The sequence below is a fragment of the Lissotriton vulgaris genome, chromosome 4_1 (genome assembly GCF_964263255.1).
Source record: "Lissotriton vulgaris chromosome 4_1, aLisVul1.2, whole genome shotgun sequence".
NCBI lineage: Eukaryota > Metazoa > Chordata > Amphibia > Caudata > Salamandridae > Lissotriton > Lissotriton vulgaris.
This window is the reverse complement of record NC_141691.1, coordinates 752928900-752946566: the sequence shown is the minus strand read 5'-3', so window position 1 is coordinate 752946566 and position 17667 is coordinate 752928900.

Genomic DNA, 17667 nt, shown 5'->3' with positions numbered 1-17667 from the left:
ATTGTCTGATTCTGGAACCTTATGCCAGCTAGATCTCGCCCCCTAGAGTCTTACCTCCTGGGTCGTACCCCCAAATCCCGACAACTTCTCCCGGGCTCCCCGCCGGCACTCCGCCCGTGGCGGCCACCGGTGAGGTCAGTAATCGGCTTTCCCTCTGTCCCTATTCCCTTCAGTTTGGCCCGTCCCTTCTCCCGCTGCTTTGGCGCCTCTCATCAATTATTGTTCACTGTCCAGGTATGCCTAGGTGATGTCTGCCATGTTGCCGCTTTCTGACGTTCTGTGCTGGTCAACCTTGTCCTATTCAATTGTATTCATGTATATGGTGCTTTGATTTGGTGCAAGTATGTAACCTGTCTATGCAATCTTGTCAATAAAGGTTTTTAAAAAAATGTTAAAAAAATGTATTGCAAAGTAAAAAACATAAATTCTGAGAACTAATAAAAAACTGTAAACAAATCATGGCAATCACCAAAGGAGAGTAACTGTATTTACTCTAAACGTGTTGAATTTGTCTGAAGGAAAATCTATTTTGGATTATAACATCTTCATTTATTTGTGCATCTATGTAATTGACATGATTAAAAAAAATCACCCCGAGATACATTGTGTTACCAAATGCCACCTTCCCCAAAATTGTTTATTTCTTGCATTTTAGACTACCCCCCCCAAAATGTTCCAGCTTGCTCACATTTCATATTAGGCTGTGGGGTGAGTACTTCCTGTTCTTAATATTTGTGACCCAAGCAGTATTCACATAGCAATGATATTACATATCTGCATGAATATAAGAATTTAAATTTCTCACTTCAAATGTCTAATCAACACTGTGACAACCATTGCAAAGAACTCTTTGAAGATATCAAATTGGCAAATAGTCCTACAATTTCTAAATCCTGCGTAACGCCAAATTCATTCAATATATGGTCCTGCATCGGATGTATCTTAACCCACACCAGTTACAACGGATATTCCCAACCACACAACACTGTTGCCCCAGATGTAAATTGGATGACGCCGAAATGTTACATATGTTATGGCTGTGCCCTTTGCTCGCACCTTATTGGTCAGACGTACTTATTTTACTTGAATCTGTGGTCGGGATTCTAGTCCCGAGGACCCCCACAGTTTGTCTTTTAGGCCGGATATACCTCCCCAAGGCACAGAAAGTGCAGCTTCGCTTTATAGACCTAACCTTACTCCTGGCTAAACGCTCCATCACAATGAGGTGGAAATCGGCCACAACCCCACAGATTTATAGTTGGCATTGGGAGGTGGTGAGATGGGGGGGTGCAGAGAGCGCTGCTTTCTGCCGGGAGGAAGCCCGGGAATTGCACAAAAAGATTATCTCTCTGGACTGGGAAAGTATTCTGGAAGCATTTAAGGCCCTGGCTCCATCGCCTGTCCCGGTCACTCGGCACTAAAGGCATTTTGGCCACCCAGCCGCCCTTCCAGATCACACTAACACGTATTTCTACTTCATGCAGACTTTGCACCGTAATGTATATTTAATGGGTCTTGAATGTGTGCGTGCAACCAGGATTATACTGTGGACCATCTTGTCAAAAAGTTGTAAGTAGATGGGGCCAGACAAAGTTGGGGTTAGGGGGGAGTGATGGGATAATTGCATTTATGAGCTACACCAATCCTTATTTTAGGATGTATGTAGGTTGCATTGCGACATTGATGTGCTGGAGTATCACATATGATTGCAACATGTTGTAACTCATGGGATGAAATAGGAAAGTTAATAAAAAGTGATTAAAAAAACCTACAATTTCTTTTACAGTCAAATGTGCACATCTAAAATTGACGAGGTTGCTCAGTTCTTTAATTAGAAAGTTAGAAATATTGAAATGTCCTTGCCTGGTCTTCCAAATGCACAGAAAAACCTCACTACCAGTAGCAAGTGGAGGAACACCTGGCTGCAATTTAAAGAAATGTAAAGAACTCTTCAAGAGTGATTAGATGGAAACTGTGAGCAAGGTGACAATCTCAAACCATTTCTCTCACCTATTCACAATATTGCATCCATCATAACTGTTTATCTTGCTAGGCTAATCTACCAAATCTATCTCTTTTCAAGTGTTTTGCCTTATTGTCATAACATTAGTTAAGTCTTTCCTTTGCTGAATAAATCCTCTGCTGATGTAGGTGATCTTAGCAACTGCCAGCCAGTCCTTTTTTTGGTTCTGGTAATTTGAAAATTGAGCAGTATTTCCACTGCAATAACACATCTGTTTTATGGGGCCTTATTTCTAATGAACATATTGGTGCATCTGGCAGGGTGCATTTTCAAGACCTCATTTCTACAGGGTCTTGATTACATAGTATGCATCCAACACACGTGATTCATTTCTACTTGTTTTCCTTGATTTAATGTCTGCCTTCCCCACCATCAATTGCTCTACCTTTATTATTATTCTCATTGAGTAATGGAGCATTGATTGCATAGTCCTGAACTGTTTTGCATCAGATTCGATGAATCAATCGAAGCAGGTCAAAATTGCCGTCTTTTCCAGACTTGTTAATTTGCTACAAGGAGTACAAGAGTCCATTCTTGGTTTCATCTCCAAGAACTAGGTGATCTTATACAACTAATATACTGACAAAGCCCAGCTTTGTATCAAGATCTCTTCATCTCCCATCTCTAATCTTGTTCATACCCAACATGCCATGATAGAACAACAATCCCCTATTTGAAGTAAGTCTCTCTAAAAGCTGTATTTCTCCTCCTTAGCATTCCAACTTTGATTTAAACCAGTAAATACTTATAGCTCAATATCCTTAGGCCTAAAACTAGACAAGAGACTTAGGGCCTGATTTAGATCTTGGTAGGGCTACCGTCGTCACTCCACAGTGGAGTTTCTAAGTATACTCCATTAAGCTGATGGATCCTACATGCCCTATTTAGATGCAGGCTGAAACTCCGTCCGTGTCGACACAGTGTTTCCTGTCACGTAAAGAGCCTGTCACTGCAGATGTGGCGCGCTTCTGTGCTGGCTAATATTACTCATTCGCCGTCAGGGTGGCAGGATTGCTCTGAGCCTATTTAAATTTCACAGTTGTGCTGGCGGTGTTCTAGAGGCAGGTTGCCGATGTAGTGATTCTGTGGCTGTAGTATTATTGCTAGCAGCGCACACGTGATGTAATTTGCCTCATTATTTTGCACTCGCTTACCACACTACAAAGCACACTCCATTTCAGACCATGATCCTTTGCTATTGCAGCACAGCACAACATTTACCAGGGGAAGTACTGTCAGAGTATTCAGGCTTTTTCTTTGCGCCTTCTTTTTCTTGGGCATTTTAAATGTTATTTTTATTTTACTTGTGGGTTCACAAATTAATTTAATTTGATAAGATTACAATGTCAAGGAGGATAAATCCCTGTTTTACAGAGGGAGAACTGTCAGTCATGATGAATGAAGTTATAAGAGTAGAGCTGCAATTATTTGGAGCCGATTCCAAAATACAACCATATCTCAGAAAAGGCAAATGCGGGTCTGAGTAGTTGACAGAGCAAGTCAGGAGCAAGACCACTGACTCATTGTCAGTGAAATTGCTCTCCCTCCCTCGCAGCTTCACCATTAAGTGAGGCCTTTCCCGAGCCCCTGCACTCTCGAGTGTTGGTGTTCAAGGCCCTCCTCCACTCTCAGGTTTCACCTGCGCCTCATCCCTGGGTTTCCAGCGGACCTCTGTCTCCATTCTCTCACTCAGCTTTTTCTCTCCTTTTTCATACGTTTTTTTAACTCACTTCTATCTCCCCACTTCACTCTCCTTTTGGGTCTTTCCTCCATTTTCTGTCATTTTTCCCATAATTTCAAGTTCCCCCCTTCACTCTCCTTCTGTGTCTTCCCTCCGTTTTTCACTCGTTTTTTTCCCACATCTCAATCTCCCCCTTTCACTCTCCTTCTGTGTCCTCTGTATCTTTCCTTTACTCTTTCTTGCACTTTTGCTACCCTATTTGCACTTTTCTCTCTCTTTTTGTAATTTTCCTTTTGCCTTTTTCAGCCTGTTTTTACCCGCCGCTGCCGCCCCCAAGGCCCCTCCCCTACATCACGACTAAATTGACCGGCCCAATCCAGCGCACCTCCCTGCTCCTGCCTCCCAGCTGCCCAGCACTCCCTGACCCCTACTTAATGGCGCCAATACATGAACCGGGCCCCCAGCGTGAAAAAGGCAAGCCCGTCTGTGACCCGACTGCAACCAGCACCAGGAACCCTGGATCTCTGTACCGCCAATGCTATGACTCAGGGGCCCTCCACGCTCTCAACCCAGGCCACAACAAAAACTGCAAGCTAGCATCACCAGCCAAAACCCACGGACCCTTAAGCTGTCACCACTGCTGGCACACCTGCAGCACCGCCAAGACCATGGACCCAGCACACCCTGCCCGCAAGAACTGAACCGAATGGAAGACCCTGTAATGCATCCTCCTCAAAGTCTGATCCCTCCACAAACACGCCACCGAAATCTGGGACCACTTGTATGGGGATGCACCCAGATTGACCTCCTCAACAGCACCACCCCGGATGTTGCATTCTTTACCGATACCTGGACCAACACCACCTCAGGACCGGACTTCGCCATTGCCATTCCCCAAGGATACAAGATCTCCAGCAAGGACCGCCCCACCCGCCCGGGAGGAGGAGTCGCCATCATCCACAAATCCACCCTCCGACTGAGCACACTCCCCCACAAGCCCACAGACCTGATGGAACACCTTCACTTCAAAATACTGGCCAGCCCTACCTCCATCCTCCAAGGAACCCTCATCCAGCAACCCACTGGACCCCACAGACTTTTCACCAACTCCATCACAGACATCATCTCCCTGCATGCCATCACATCCACCAACTACACCCTCAACAACCAACTGGACCCCAGAACCACATCCCTCCTGGACAACCTCCACAACATTGAACTCCACCAGATCATGACCGAACCCACGCACTCAGCAGGACACACCCTCAAACCCCTCTTCACAACAGGAAACTCCATCACCTTCAGCCACACCACCGAAGTCTCATGGACTGACCATTGATGCGTCCACTTCACCTTCAGAACACCCACCATCCACAGACACCATCCCCTGCTTCCACAAAGAAAGTGGACCAGAATGACCGACGACCAGCAAACCTCATCACTCAGCAACTCCACCCCAACCATCGCGGAAAACGACGACCCCAACCACGCAGCCCAAACCCTGCACAGATGGATCTCTGACAGCGCCAACACCATAGCCCCCTCAAGAAAAACAACAACACCCACGCCAAGAAAGCTAGATGGTTCACCACCGAACTTCGAGAGTCCAGACACTCTTGCCGCCCCCTCGAAAAGGCCTGGAGGAACACCAAATCCACAAAAGCACACAACAACTTCAGAGCCGCCACCAACTGATCAGAAAAACAAGGAATAAAGTAATTGAAGACAGAATCTCCACTCATGCACACAACAGCAAAGAACTCTTCAACATCATCAAGGAGTTTGCCCAACCCACCAGTGAGTCCACCAACATCCCTCCCTCACAAGACCTCTGCGGAAAACTCAGCACCCTTTTCTACCACAAAATCAAGAGCATCTACAACAACTTTGATGAAGACAACTAACACACTGAACCATCACCAACCACCCCCGGCACCTTGAAGCCAGCGCTCTCCAACTGGACAGCCCTCACCATCGGAGACACACTGACGATGATGTAGTCAATCCACTTCGGGCCACCACGGACCCCTGCCCCCACCACATTTTCAACAGAGCCACTGACAGCATCACACCCATGCTCTGCCACACCATCAACCGCTCCCTGGCGACCGCCTCGTTTCCTGATGACTGGAAACACCCTGAGATCAACCCTTGTTGAAGAAACCCTCGGCCGACCCCACCGACCTCAAAAACTACAGACCCATCTCCCTGCTCCCGTTCCCAGCGAAAGTCATTGAGAAAGCCAACAACAGCCAACTCGCCACATTCATCGAAGAGCACAACATCCTCGACTACTCCCAATCTGGCTTCAGAAAAAAACACAATACGGAAATCGCCCTCCTCGCCGCAACAGATGACATCAGTACCTTACTGGACAAAAGAGAAACAGCAGCCCTCATCCTCCTCGACCTCTCAGCGGCGTTTGACAGAGTCTCCCACTGCACCCTAATACGCAGACTCCACGACGCATGGATCCAAGACAAGGCCCTTGACTGGATCTGCTCCTTCCTCTCCGGCAGAACGCAGTGGTTCAGACTTCCCCTTTCCTCTCGGACCCTACACCTGCCACCTGCGGAGTCCCCCAGGGGTCCTCCCTCAGCCATACGCACTTCAACATCTACATGGCTCCGCTCACCCCCATCGTCAGAACCTACTGACTCAACATTGTGTCATACGCAGTCGACACCCAACTCATCAACTCCCTATCAAAAGAACCCAACACCGTCAGACACAACTTTCGAGAAGGCATGGAAACCATCGCCGAATGGATAAAAAACAGCTGCCTACAACTAAACACCAACAAAACGGAAGTACTCATCATGGGTCCAGACCCCGATGCCTGGAACGACACCTGGTGGCCCCCCACCCTTGTAGGCCCACCCACCCCCACGGACCACACACGCAACCTGGGAATCATCCTGGACTCTGAGCTCAAAATGGACCGCCAGATCAACTCCGTCTCGTCCTCCTGCTTCCACACCCTCCCCCTCTTACGTAAGACCTTCAAATGGATCCCACTTGATCACAGATAAGACTGTTACTCACGCCCTGGTCACCCTCAGGCTTGACTATGGCAACACACTCTATGCCAGAATAAATAAAAACCTCACCTTCAAGCAACAGAACATCCAAAACGCCACTGAAAGACTGGTCCTCAACCTGCCAAGACACTGCCACATCTCCCAGCACCTGTGCACACTCCACTGGCTCCCCATCAAAGCTAGAGTCACCTTCAAGATGCTAACCCACGCTCACAAGGCTCTCCATGACACCGGACCAGCATACCTGAACCTGAACAGCCGACTCAAATTCCACGCACCCCAAAGGACCCTACGATCAGCCCAGCTCTCCTATGTCGTGGTCCCCTGCACCAGAAAGACCAGATCGGGAGGCTGCTCCCTTTCCTTTTGTGCGCCCAGAGCCTGGAACGACCTTCCGCTCCACCTCAGACAGATAACATCGCTCCCCATCTTCGCAAGAAACCTCAAAACCTGGCTCTTCGACAGACCCCCTCCTTGATGGACTGGATCCTACGGCCCCCTCCACCCCTCAGCGCCTTGAGACCCTTACGGATGAGTAGTCGCGCTTAACAAACATCTGATTTATTGAATGCTGTAGCTAACAAATTGCGCACACAGGAGGAAATTAGGAAGAGGTGGAACGACCTGTGGGGGAGAGTGCATTTTCTGGCCTCCAAGCATCACCTGGAAGCCCAGAGGACTGGTGGTGGTTCTTCCAGCCCCCTATTACAACTCTTTCCCTGGGAGGAGAAGGTCTTGCATCCTCAAGGCTTGACAGGAGTCCATGGTAGAGTGGAGATTGGAAAGTTATTATTTTCAATGTGTCACTGAACCTAAATGTCCTGTTTGCTTTCAATTTAGCTGTTACTAATGTGTTCAGCCCTTTTTTTTTACATAGGAACCTAAATATATCAGTAACATTTTGTTTGGCTTGTTTGTTTGAATGCATTGTGTTGTATTTAAGATAACACGTTTCAATCCCTATTACATTTCACATGATGTTATGGTGCTTGTAAGTGTTTGTACAACAAATAACATATATGTGTTTCATATAGTAAACGTCTGTTATCTTTTTACTGCAGTTTTACACTAGGTATATTCAAGTTACAATTTTGCAAGTGTTGTGAATGTTTCATTGAAGTAACTACAACTACCATAGTGCCTTCTTTCTGTTTGGTGAAAATAATATTGCAATGTAAGTTTGCTCATTCTCCCTATTTTATCATATTTTCACATATGGTAAAGTGTCATTTATAGATAAATATCTATTTAATGCTCTCTTTTGAAAATCATTTGTGTTGAATATTGTATGTTGTGCTTTTTTTGTCATATAATTTAATTGATGTCATCAGTTCCACAAATCAAAGTTTGTTGACCAAAAAAATGTTTAGGTATGTAAATTTGTATGCTGAATATTAAGTGGTATATGTGAAAAATCTACTCTGCACTGTTTATATGATGAGTAGTGCTAAACATCCTTCTAAGTTGTGTAAATGTCTGTTTTTGCTAGGCATTGCAATGGTTAATTTGAGATTTCTCCTCTCTACTGTGTTGTGTTGAATGGTTGGCACATTTTATGTATAGTTACAATTTTGTTTTCATTTCGGAACATCTTAACAGTTTATTTGAAGTAGTTTTGTCTGAAATGTTAATGTTTTGTGTAATTAATTACAATACCACTGAAAGGTATAATCATGATATTGAATTTCTTTTCCCCTTTTAGGTTGCTACATTGTTTGATTAGAACTCATTGGATGTGTAATCTACGCTTTTACAATGTATTCATTTTTTAACATTTATACTAGGTCCAACAACCAGAGCACATGGCGAAACATCTGTCACTGAGGAAACCTCCACTTCAGCCCAGGATCAAGCCTACAGGGAGGACTCCACTCCTGAGAGTCTCAATGAGGAGGAGTGGCCAGGTCCATCTGGTCTGTCTGGGCAGACAGCTCCAGTGAGTCTCACTCAGCCCACACCTACATCTCCCACCCTAGCTGTTACAACACCCCTGCTTAAGGATACCTCCAATTCCTGTGTCCAAACCAACATCACACCGATCTTGTACTATCCAGTCCTGGTTGCTGTTGAGACAACACCACCACCACCTCTTGTTCATCCAGTACCCAGTGGGATGTGGCACACTGGGTCAAGGGAACAGGGTAGTGGGGGTACAGATCGTTGGAAGGAATCTGTGGGCCAGCATAGTGAGGCTACTGGGCTCACTGTCCCCCAGGCCACCATTAACCAAGTCCTTGGGTCCCTCCATCAGTCCCAAGACATGATGGGCCAGATGTGTGCAGAGATTTGGGAGATGAAGCAGTTGCAAAGGGAACACAATGTACAGATGGAGAATCTGAACAACAATTCGGGCTCCCTGACTGGGGTGTTGCATGGCATTACACCATATGTGCAAGGCTTTTTCAGCACCATCTTTCCCTTTCTGTGGTCCAACAACATCTGGGTCAACTACATCTTCCTCAGGCACAGAAAGGGAGGCCTGTCACAAGAGGCAACACCTGCACCCACCTCAGTCTCTGCCACTGTGGCTCTACCAGCCCCCCGCAGGAGCACACGTTCATCCGGACTAACAGGAGTGGATGGCTAGACCACTTCCACAACAAAGAGACACAGAACCTAATTGCCTTCAGTGCGTGGCTGGACTATTTTCTGGACACATTTACCTTTCTGATGCCAATTGTAATTTGGAAATTGGACTTCAAACAATTTTGGTTCTTCAATAATGGTTTCTTTCACTGTGATTGATTTTTTCTTTTTTTTTGTTTGCTTTTGGTTTTCATCATGTTTTAGTTTAATTAGTTTTGTTTAAAAAAAATCAAAACTAATAAAGTCAAGTAGATTATGCTTCTCACAATCTTCTACCATGACAACAAAATACAAATTCTGAAATCTCATCAACTAGTATTTTATTCAGTTTGAAAAAGATTGGTCTGCCAATTTTTCTTAAGCATTGCCAACCATACGTAACGCAAATACTCAGTGCTATTTTTACATTTCTAGTTCCACACCTTGCCACCATGGAAGAAGGGAATTCAATCAAAAGAATCAGATTCATTAGGCAAAATACTATTTAATTATGTCATCAGCTAGACAGATCTTCTGCCTCACAATAGGGATTGCGCAATAATCACACCAGTAGTCACAAATTGTGGCAGAACTCGATGCTGTGGCCACAGGATCATACCAATACAATGTTGCAGTATCTGGGGCAATGTAACAACCAACTTTAAGTGGTCTGCTACAAGAAGTTATTTCTATAATGATGAGAGCCATCAACAGCTTCATACACTTAACACAAATGAAAATGTTGGCAATGTGAAGGAAGATTAGCATGCTTTGTGCCGACTACCACATGTGGTTAGAGCAATTCAAGCAGCACATATTGAATTGGTGCCAACATTCAACAGAAGACAGGTTTAATGCAATCTTAAAAAATTCCATTCAATCACTGTGAAAGTTGTCTCAGTACAAGATATATACACTCAAAGTATGTGAGTGTCTTTCACAGGATCGACCCATGCTCCCTTTGTACTTGTACCAAAAGAACTATGGATTTAACCCAGATCTTTTGACTGGGGGTGAATGTATGATTCATTCAGCATTCCTTCCATCATTTGTTTGCGTAGCCCTTTGTACTTAGCGACAGCAACATATGACTGCAAATGTTGCAACTTTGACATATCCAAATTAAGATAACATAGTGAAGGATGCTAAAACAGATAAAAACAAAAAGGTTCAATAAATTATATTACAAAATAGACACCTAAAACATAACAAGCAAAGATGAACAATGTAAATGCATACAATATTCAATGTGTCAAAACTTTGATCAACAAACATCTGTGCCCTGGATGCCACTTTACTTGGCCTTTCTAAAAAATTGTCCAGCACAGACTTTTATTCTCATTACATTAAACATTGGTTCAACATTTCATTTAATAACATGTTATTATTTACTTACAGGCATGTGAATTAGTTGTCAATGACAACTAGACGCATGTCAATTCCTTCCTCTTCACTACTATCACCATCATTTTGTTGTTTCAACATCCTCACCCAGTGGCTCTTCGTGGTCTTCTTCATCTACAATGTATGTGATGTTCCATTGCAGGCTATGTTGTGTAACATGCAGCATGTCATGGTGATTTTGCATACCTTATTGGGCGAGTAGAGGATTAGACATTGAAATTTGGCCTTTAGGGGCCCAAAACGCCTGCTCCACTGGCAACGTATTCTTCCATGGGCCTCATTGTAATGGAATTCCCAAGGCATTGTTGGATTCCTCAGTGGTGCTAACAGCCATGGTCGGTTAGGATAAGCTGAGTGTCCTATATGGGATGGAAACAACATGAACCAAAAAATGTAAGACAATTTTAGATCATTATACTTTACATTAACCAAACAATATATTGACAGCACTTACAAACAAGCCAGGCCCTCTCAGGTCCAAGTTGTGACATTTGCAGAGGTATGCTTCTGTTCTGTAGTACAAAGGAATCATGGGTTGATGCAGGAAAATGCTCACACACACTTGTGAAATACAAATCTGTTAAGCAGACAACTTGCACATTGATTGAATGGAAGTTCTTTAGATTGAAGTACACCTGTTCTCTGGAGTGTGGTAGCACTAAGGCAATATGTGTGCCATCATTGCTTCAACCACATGTGGTAAGCCCATGTTATAAAAATATCCCTTCACATTGGTAAAATCCTGGTCTGTAGAAAACTGAATGAAGCTGTTGAAGTGTCTCATCATTGGAGAAAGAACTTCTTGTAGCACACCACTGAAAGCTGGTTGGGAAATTCCACCAGCTACTGTCACAGTGTATGGAATGATCTGGTGGCCACAAAATGGAGTGCTGCCACTATTTTGACTATTGGTGTTATTGGTGAAGTATTGCTGTTGTGAGGCAGAAATCAAGAGCTGTTTGCCTATTCAATCTGAACTTTTGGAAAGGGGCGACCATTCGGTCCCCCCGAACGTATGGTGGAGTACCACGATCCCCCCGGGAAGCCATCTTGGGCGGGAGGCGAGTCTCGGCTGGTATGCCCGAAGCGGCGTAGCCGGGGCGCGCCTTTTTCCCGCCCTAGAGTGGGCTGGCCTAGACACCGACGCGGCCGGCCACGCCCTCAGAGGCAGGCGGGGGCGGGTTTACGCCCGCCCAGAAGACGGATAAAAGGAGCGGAAGCCAAGAAAGCATCCTCTTGTTCCTGTGCTCTGAAGCTGCACCTCCCCGCTGCACGTGAGCTCGAGACGGAACGAAGAGCAATTTTGAGCGTTGTAATCTTTCTTTTGTCTTACAGATATCCCGTCTGAGAATGCCCAAGAAAGTCGGAAAGCGGGTCGGTACCGAGCAGATGCTCCGCATGCTCATGAAGGAGATAGCCGATCTGAAGAAAAAGGTGGAGGCTAAGGACGGGGAGGGAGGACCGAAACGGCCTTTGCAGGGAGCAGTCCCCGGTGGAAAAAGCAAGAGGCCCAGAAGGGGAGCACTTGGGGGAGGCACCCCGGTTCCCGATACCACACGTGAGGAGCCAACCCCGGTGCCGAAAGAGGGGAATCCAATCCCTGTGGTGGTCACCCCCGTGAACAGAGAGGATATGCCCCCCGAGTTAGCGGCACAATTGGCAGCGTGGTTGGGGAAAGATAGCGAGGGCGCCACGGCTGACGACGCCCGGGCAGTAATGAGGCAACTGCGGGAATCTAGGGAGGCTGCAAAGGCAACATCTTCTGTTCCCCCACAGGTTCCGGCGGCTGGAAGTACAGCAGGCCCAAGTTCGGCGACAAGCGTGGGGTCTACTTCAGGTAAGCGGCCATTGCCGATTGCGGGGGAGGGGTCTGTACCTTCTCGAAGGGAGAAGATTGCCCAGCATGTCCCACTAGAAATTAAGGAATTGATTTGGGCGGATAAGTATGTAAACATGTTTTCATTGCTTACCGACCATTACGAGATAGAGCATGTGAAGAGCCAAAAGGAGCTCATGCATCCGAGTGTTTGGCGCGCAAAAATGGCCGCCTTTAAGGTAGACGAGAACATTGGTACTTGGGGCAGAGCGTGGGGCATATTTACCTCCATCATGGGCGAGCGCAGGCCTGAGTTGTTGACCGAGTTACCCATTTATCAGTCACGTATTATGGAGTATTTTGTGGCATATGGGGGCAATCAGTGGTTCTGCTATGACAATCTTTTTAGAAAAGCTAAGGAACACAACCCATTGTTGACTTGGGATTGTTACGACTCCGTGTCATGGCAAAAAATGGAGAGTACAGGAATGTTGAAGGTACCATTGGTAGGGAGTAACGGAGGAGAATCTTCCCACCAAAACTCTGGGACGCCCTTTCGGACGGGTGCAGGTAATGAGTACCACTCGAAGCCGAGTGGCAACACAGGAAAAAGGGGGATCTGTTGGAATTTTAACAGAGGGAAATGTACGAGGCCCCAGGGGTCATGCAAATTCAGACATGAGTGTGGGGGGTGTGGGCAGCCATCTCATCCTGAGTCCTTGTGCAGAGCCAAAACGGGTGATAACGGTGGTAAGGGAGGCGCCAAACAGGTCTGATATAGTCGGAGGGGCGCCTTTACCTACCCCGATTGATACCATGGCAATGATTCCTTGGCTCAACGAATACCCGGATCATGCTTCCGCTGGGGTGTTGCGAAATGGGTTCTCATATGGTTTCCGCATCCCAGTGGGGGATTTTCAGGGTGTAGCAAACTGTAAGAATCAACTGTCGGTCTTGCAGCACACGGCGGTGGTGCAGGTAAAGATTGGGAAAGAGGTGACTCGAGGTCGTGTCGCCGGTCCATTCGATTTACCACCGGTTGCTAACTTTGTTTGTTCTCCTCTAGGGGTGGTCCCCAAGAAGGACCCGGGTGAGTTTCGGCTGATACATAACTTGTCAGCCCCACGTGGTCTTTCCGTGAATGACGCGATAGACCCGGAAGTGTGTTCGGTGTGGTACGCATCTTTCGATGAGGCCGTAGCCATGTTGAATCGCCTGGGGCCCGGGGCGCTGATGGCAAAATCAGACATCGAGTCAGCGTTCCGGTTGCTCCCGGTACATCCAGACGATCAGCGTCTTCTTGGTTTCATGTTTCAGGGTCGCTATTACATGGATAGATGTATGCCAATGGGGTGCTCGATTTCATGTGCCTATTTCGAGAAGTTCAGTTGTTTTCTGCAGTGGGTGTTCACAAAGAAGACAGGTTTTCAACATGTTATGCACTATCTCGATGACTTTCTGTTTTTGGGGGCAGCCGGGGATCCTGAGTGTGGACAGGCTTTACATGAATTTTGTGTCTTAATGAATGGATTTGGTGTGCCATTGGCGCCAGGTAAGACAGTGGGTCCCTCGACCTTGATCGAGTTTCTGGGGATCGAGCTCGACTCAGTGGAAGGTTGTTTTCGGTTACCCAAGGAAAAAGTGTTGAAATTCAGATTATCCCTTGAGACATGTATTCGTGCAACAAAAGTACACCTGCATCAATTGCAACAGGTGGTGGGTCAGTTGAATTTTGCCCTAAGAGTGATACCGATGGCGCGCCCCTTTTCCCGCTCGATTGCACAATCCATGGTCAGCCTGAAGGAAGGACATCACCGCACGAGACTCTCGGCAGAGGTTCGCCAGGACATGCGCATTTGGTTGGCATTTCTGGCGGATTTCAATGGTCGGATTGTCTGGAACAAACCAGCGGTGTCCTCCGAGGAGCTGGGGCTTTGGACAGATTCGGCGGGGAGTATGGGTTTTGGCGCCATATTTGGTACACAATGGTCGGCTCAAAAATGGCCGTCATGGTGGCATGAGTGCGGGTTGACGAGTAACATTGCTTTTCTCGAACTTTTTCCTATTTTGGTGGCCCTGAAAACGTGGCCTGGGGGTTTCCGTGATCACTCTGTGGTGTTCTGGTCTGATAACATGACCGTGGTGGAGTGTATCAATAGTCAGGCAGCACGATGCAAATTGATTCTGAGACTGCTCAAGGAAATTGTGTTGTTATGCATGCAACTGAATGTACTGTTTAGGACGAGACATGTGCCGGGGGTGATGAACCAAGCGGCTGATGCGCTTTCTCGTTTCCGTATGCAGGCCTTCTGGGGTTTTCTGCCCACAGCGGACCCGGTGGCAGCACCCTTTCCCGAAGCTCTCTGGTCTCTCGGTGCCCCGAACTACAAAACCTCGTGGGAGAGAGTTTAGCACCCAGGACGAGGAAGGCATATGAAGGGGCGTTCCATTCCTATTGGGCCTTTTTGGGTACTGCTAGGGGGGAGCTTTGGGGTCAGGAAGAGTTTGTAGTGAAATTCCTGCTCTCTTTACATCAGGCAGGCAAATCAGTAGCTACGGCCCAGAGGCATCGGGCCGCCATTTCCTTTATGGCAAAGGCTCATGGGATCCAGGACCCGACAGCGTCTTTCGTTGTGCAGAAAGCGCTACGTGGGTGGCAACGCCTTGAGGGTCGCAGAGTAGATGAGAGGCACCCGATAGGTCTGGATAGGCTGACCCTGTTATGATCCGTACTCCCGGCAACGTGTTCATCCCAGTACGAAGCAGTGTTGTTCCGAGCCGCATTTGCACTAGCATTCCATGGGGCTATGCGGGTAAGCGAATTGGTGGCGAAGAACAAGCGGGATACGATGGGGGGACTGTGCCGGGAGCACATTCAGGTCAGGGGGGAGACGATGACGGTCTCGTTTGTTAGGTCCAAATCCGATCAGGGTGCAATCGGGGACTGCGTAATCATTCAGAGGATCCCCGGTTCTTCCATGTGCCCTGTGGTGTGCGTAGAGCAATATTTAGCGCAGAGGGTGGCAGCATGGGGGGGGACCTTCTTGAGACACGCTGACGCCACCCACTGACGAGGTTTCAGTTCCAGAGGGTGCTTGCGATGTCTATTTCGGCCGCGGGCTTGAACCCCGGCGAGTTCGGGACCCATTCCTTTCGGATAGGGGCCGCTACTGAGGCTACAGCCAGGGGTCTGAGTGTGGAGCAAGTAAAACGTGTGGGGCGTTGGTCCTCTAACTGTTATAAAAGGTATGTGCGGTTGCACATGTTGTGAAGCTGTAATGATATACTCACGCTTCTTGTCTCTGTTTGATTTTCAGTTACGCAAGCTTACGAAGCGGGGCGGACTGTACAGTCGACCCGACTCCTGGGGACCAGCGGTCAGAAATCACCATCTGCGAATAAGGAGGTGTGGGTCGTGGGCCACTCATATGTGAGGCGTGCCGCGGACGTATTCAAAGCAGGTGATATGAGTCACGTGGCTGGGGAATACGGGTACAGGGTGTCCTTCTACGGAAAGGGCGGGCTCTGTATTGACCAGTTTCAATTCTTTTTTGAGGGTTTGTTAGAGCGGACGAGGTCACCGCCGTCTATAATCATAGTCCATCTTGGGGGTAACGATCTGGTGGCCACTGGTAGACGACTTCTTCTCGAGGCAATGCTTTCCACAGTAAGTTGCTTGGCAAGAAGAGTTCCAGGGTGCACAATTGCATGGTCCCATATGATCCCACGGAAAGTGTGGCGGGGGGCTATTTCGGTTACTGCATTGAATCATTCAGTGAGGAAGATAAATAACAAAGTGAGTAGATTGTTTCGTTCAAATACACTGCATTCTGTTTCGCATGGTTGTATCAAAGGGGACAGTATGTATTTGGGGGACGGTGTTCATTTGTCCCGGGTGGGGAACGAGTTACTCATAGGTGACTTCATAGCCTGGTTAAGGAGTTTACAGCATGACCTTTAGGTAGGAGTGTTTTGTGGGGGGTCCGGATAGCCGGTCAACTATCCGGCCTGTGGCGGTAAGGTCATGATCGGTGAGCAGTAATTCGAAGATCCCTATGAGGGAGCGTCACCCATTACGGATGGGAGCGCTCGGGGGAGGTGGCCAATTGGCCCCTCAACAGGGAGGCGGTCCTGTCTAAGGAGAGGCCGCCGGAAGGAAAGGAAAGGTGGTCAAGGCCCCTTCCTGGATAGGAGGGGCTACGGCCCCTCCTGGGGAATTTCCCGGGGCCAGGACATCTGCGACGGCAGATGGGTAAGTTGTGTGGGGTGCGGGAGGGGGTTTACGCTACCTTTTAGACACCTCACACGAGTCCTCGAACGACCGTTAAATGGCGTCGAGTTTATTGGGGCCCCCGTCAAGTACAAAGGGAAATTGGTAGATGCACTTGAGGTACGCCTCTGTGCGGTCGCTCCTCTCACAAGTGAGGGGGGTATTTCTGGTTTAGGGATCTGACACCGGTTACGACCTTGCCGTTGGCCCTTAACGTTAGGATGTACAATTTCAAGTCAAATGTTTTGTAGGATGTTAGTTCGGCTAGGAGAACCTTTGTATTAGAGATCTGTTAAGGTTAGCCAAACATCGTAATGTGGAAATGAAATTGTACATAATATGAAACTGTTATTTTAATGTTTTATTTTGTTTCATATTTTAATAAATACGGCCGGGAAGGGTAACTCCCTTCCCGCCTTCCAAAAGTTCAAGAACTGTTTCCGGTTTCCCAATTCTTGGGGATTGTGTTGAGAGGGGGTGGCGGGTATCTCAGCCATATGGAAAGGGGCGACCATTCGGTCCCCCCGAACGTATGGTGGAGTACCACGATCCCCCCGGGAAGCCATCTTGGGCGGGAGGCGAGTCTCGGCTGGTATGCCCGAAGCGGCGTAGCCGGGGCGCGCCTTTTTCCCGCCCTAGAGTGGGCTGGCCTAGACACCGACGCGGCCGGCCACGCCCTCGGAGGCAGGCGGGGGCGGGTTTACGCCCGCCCTGAAGACGGATAAAAGGAGCGGAAGCCAAGAAAGCATCCTCTTGTTCCTGTGCTCTGAAGCTGCACCTCCCCGCTGCACGTGAGCTCGAGACGGAACGAAGAGCAATTTTGACCCACCCACCAGCCCCTGAGGACAGCGATTCGTTGTGAATACA